Source organism: Triticum dicoccoides, chromosome 4B (genome assembly GCF_002162155.2).
Source record: "Triticum dicoccoides isolate Atlit2015 ecotype Zavitan chromosome 4B, WEW_v2.0, whole genome shotgun sequence".
Classification (NCBI taxonomy): Eukaryota; Viridiplantae; Streptophyta; class Magnoliopsida; order Poales; family Poaceae; genus Triticum; species Triticum dicoccoides.
Window position 1 is genome coordinate 223,254,679 of NC_041387.1, and position 4,730 is coordinate 223,259,408.

The 4,730-nt window shown below is 38.1% G+C and overlaps 1 long non-coding RNA gene across 1 annotated transcript; it reads left to right on the top strand.

The window, feature by feature from the left end:
* Positions 1-434: 434 nt before the first annotated feature.
* Positions 435-4,390, top strand: LOC119295839. The gene is made up of 3 exons (XR_005144363.1): positions 435-636; positions 1,171-1,344; positions 3,946-4,390. It is a non-coding gene; the product is annotated as an uncharacterized LOC119295839 (long non-coding RNA).
* The last annotated feature ends 340 nt before the right edge of the window (positions 4,391-4,730 follow it).

The window sequence follows — 4,730 nt, forward strand, 5'->3', positions numbered from 1 at the left end:
TGGAAGACCGGAGGAATGCAAAGAAACATGGCCAAATTAAAGTTAAACCACATGAAAGTGTGTATAGTTAGAATGTTATTCTGCCACTAATGCACTTAGTCTTGTTTTCATGCATAGGATTTTGAAAAATAGGTCGAGGTGGATGTTTTTCTCCATTCCTTTTAACGAAATGCATGAATGATTGAATAGTAGAGTGCCATAGGAAAATTTCCTATTGCTATGTTTTTCCTTCACTTTTTCCTTTGAACCAAAATCTATACGTATACTAATTACAAACTTCCTGTAAATTCACACGTTAATCAGTAATTAAGAGCCGTTTATCTGGTGGAACCGAATTATTACGGTGAAGATCCCTGTGTTATGTATTCTATATAGCCATCGGATGAATCCCAACCAGGCAAACTATTACACACGCCTCCTCTCTTTTAATTTAATAATACAGAATACAAAATCATCTGCTCCATTGGCCCGTCTTCTCCTCCTCCATTGTTCCTCTTCCGCTGCTCTCCATGCCCCTAGGCAGCGCTCCCATTCATGGCCGGCGACCCGTCTTCTCCTCCGCTGCTCTCCATGCCCTAGACGGCGCTCCCATTCATGGCCGGTGAGCAGAAGCTTCAGCCTCCGTCGCGCCCCAAGGTACTCCGTCGCCGCGCGCCCAGCCGTCTCCGTTTCCCTCTTTGTTCTCTGTTGCAGGTCACCGGCCATCCATCCTGCAACCCAATCTCTTCTCAATCCCGCCCCTATGAAATCTTTAAATCTCCTCTTATTTCAACTTTTCACATCCAGGGCCGTAGTGATGATCTCAGGTAAGCCATGTGTGTTTCTATTTTCCATTAGATTGGTGTGCCCCTTTGATCTAGAAAAAGATGTCGGATCTGCATGTTCTTTTGATCTGAAAAAGGTTGCATCACAATAGCATTAATAATTCGTGTTTTTTTGTGGGAATTACTAATTTGTGTTTTAGGGCTCTATAAAGGCTTTTGATTTTTGTTGTAACATTAGTATTTTTTCTCACTATGTATATGTATCAAACTCGCATTGTTATTCTTGGAGTACCATGTATACAGACCTCTTTTTTGTATTTCATTGCAATGTTATGATCAGTGATGCAATCCAATTTCTCCTCACCCAACCATTAGAACTCTTCTTATTTCAAGTTTTTAAATATAGATGGTTGATGCATCATATGAGGAGGTGTAGTATGCATGATGGTTTCAAGAAAGGAGGCCTCGATTGGTACTTGAGACCGTCAAGTTGAGCAATTACATTGGTCTGGTGGCACCGCAAGTTACAATCAAAGCCCTACTCGAGGCAGTCTCCCGTTATTCATGCCCCACTCCACTGGTAAATCGCCTTGCATTGTTAAATCCCTGCTCCTTCATCCGTTTAATTCATCACTGAACCCCTAATAAGTCGGCTTAATCCATCACATCTCATCAACAACAAAAGGCCTTTTTCTATATCTATCTTCATCACTTCTCTGCGTCAGATTATACATTTGGGCGAGTGGGTGAGAACCAGCTAGAATGTGATCTCGCCTAAAGTGGCACCATGCAGCAAGTTTCTGTTAAGCTACATCCACATCAACTGCCACTGCCAACCAGCCAATTTACATTAACTGTTTACACAGGAAGCTTTACACATGTCTTCCTGTGCGACCATTTGTTAGACAACAAAAACAGTTGACAATTCCTGTGGAATGAATTTCGATGTTGTATGTTATTTCTTCCAAGTAAACGCTAATTGTTAGATTATCGCATGGTAGTGGCATATATATCTATCTTTGGCAGATCTACAGTAAGATTTTCAAATTGTTGCCCATGCAAAAATTAAGCTAGATGTATGGCGTACATGAGTTATATAGGTTCTATTTACAGCACATACATGTACCGTGTTTGAAAAGGGATCCAAATCTATGTTTTTTTATTATTAAACACCCATATGAAATTTCCCTGCAAATGTAACGATGGAATCCATATTTCCTAGGTCGTTCCTGATAATATGATATTTTTTTTGGAGTTCCAGTGTCTAGATTTTAGAGATGCTAACTTATACAAAATATGTATCAGTGTGCCCTATTAGTGATTTGCATATTTAGAGCGGGGAGGTATATACGTTGATAATGATCCGAATATTGTTAGCTAAATATGTTTTTACGAAACTAACAGATTTATGTGTTGCATTGTGCGCAGCAGAATGTTTAGTGTACATGCGTGACAATATATCTACTTTTCCAAATAGTAATCTAGACTAGGAACTGTAAAAACAATATGTGAGAAAACTTAATCACTACCATACTATTTTTAAGTAGGTTGCAAATAGTATATATAGTCCTTATATGATTTTAACTACCTCCAATTCGCGTCATTGATCACATTGTAACTGTTCCTGCTACTGCAGGTTTGACTTGAATTTTGGCTTCTGTACGTATAGTGTTGGTTCGCTTCTCCATAGCTTTCTACCTCCCGGAATCCATCTTCCTATTGCCACATAATTACATCATTTGTTTTTCGGAAATCAATGTATCGATACATTGTTTCCCTCTGCAGTGCACATGCTCTTATATTTGTTTTTGGACTGATTCTTCGATTGATTTCATGCTATGCTTGGATAACTAGATTATCCAATTTGAATTTCTGCAGTCTTTTGTATGTTCACTTGCATAGACGGCTTAATGAGTTAATCTAGAACCTAAACTGAAGATTAAATATAGCACATATACTTGGTCATTTCTCCTAAGAAGATTAATCCACCTTGACTTTAACTTGACTTCCAAAGAAGTTCTGAATGATCAAGCATTTTTTGGTTTTTTAGTAAACTAAAATAATGTTGCACTCTGACAATAATATTCTGATTTTCTAAGTTAACAGAAATCTTTCAATTTCATACCACTTTTTTTAATCACGCATTTGAATGATGGCGATATTATCTATTCTCTGAATTCCGCTTGCATGTTTCCAGTTGAAACAGTAACTGAAATTGATAAGTATGCAATGATTTATGCCCTCCAGCATGAGTAAAATGTTGTGGGTTACCATTTCCGATAAGTAACCACTGTATTATTTTCTATGTGTATAATTGACATGTATACATGTTATCGCTCTGCTTGAACCATCCATCTCCACATTACGCCCGAGACTTCCATCGCAATAATCTATATATATCCAGGTAGTGTCCAATATGTATACACACGCTCCTCTCACAGGCCGACTACGTTGATTGTGACTGAGCGTGTGTGTGTGGCCATGATGTAAGCTTTATCTTGGCCTGAGTATCAGTTCCCTTTTATGATACAATTTTGGATGCTATTTTATTCTACATGTATAGGTTTCTACAGGTCCCATTGGCTGCTACCTTTTAGTGATACGGCAGCTGAATGGCATGCCCACCAGTAGTTCTGTCAAAACGAAATCGACTGGACTGTATTTTTTATGCGTGTTACTAAGTACAAGCTGTGATTATTTTCTTTCTAGGGATGGCAAATTTCTAGGCATTAAGCTTTTTGAGACGTTAAAGTCTCTCATAATTAATTAGCCTTTGCAAGGTGTATACTGACAGTAAGCCCATTGCAGTAATTGGTTGGATAATTCTTTGACATGTTTTATTCAAATGTCTGCTTAAATTCGCGTCGGATGCCCCTTCATCGATTACTTCTTTGGATATGAATTATTACCATAAGAAGTACTCCCTCTGTAAAGAAATATAGCAGTGTTTAGATTACTACTTTAGTTATCTAAATGCTCTTATATTTCTTTATGGAGGGAGTATATTGGTTCTTCAGTGTTAAATTCTTACAGTACACAAACTATATTGTTTTACGTTGGTCATTTCTCACTCTGCAGTCTGTATCTTTTGCTTCATAATTCATCTGTACACAAGATTGATGCCCAGAAGTTTCATCCTTCCGTGCTAAATGCCATTCTTTTTTGACTTGATAAACACCAGGTAACATGGAGTCTTCTCATTTGTAATGGCATAGATATAGGAACGAGCAATTCAGCTTTGCTATAAGAAAGCGACGGACAAAAGAGAACAGGATATTGTTGTTGAGAGCTAGCTCTGGTCACATGATCATCTATCTATATAGTTTTCAACAAAAGAGAACTGGATTATTTTTACTGAGGGCTAGCTCTGGCCGCATGGTCATCCATGTATATAGTTTTCAACAATAAACGTGTCATGATTGGTACATCATAATTAGCAATCTTAGTTTCTTCTGATCTCATAATTTGAAGATGAACCGAAGAGGGGAATGTGTACTATGTTTCGAATCTGTCACACTAAATGTGTATTTGTGGTATTGATGTACAGTTATTAAGAAAGTTACGTTTTCCAGCTATTGTGCTACTGAGAGGATGCATGGCTGAAAATTGCTCTGGATGGAGTTTTATGTCTTTGTGTCTTTGTGAATGAAGACTAGAGACGCTGACTTGCAGCCACTCGAACACTGTCATTGGGGAAAATCTATATTGCTTATTGATCCAGTCTAGCTATTGCTAGAATACCAATTTTCCTACACTGCATAATACCCATTACTAATTGAATGTTGATTCTGACAACCTTAATACATCCACGATAGTGGAGGCACTTTGAAAAAAGGTAAGCTGGAGAAATATAACAGAATCACACGACGACCCCCTTAGCTAAGATCATATGGGTTCGATCGAGGTTGTCTGTCAACAGTGCATTGGTAAAAAGTAAGCGGAAGGACTCAGACAGATTAATGAACT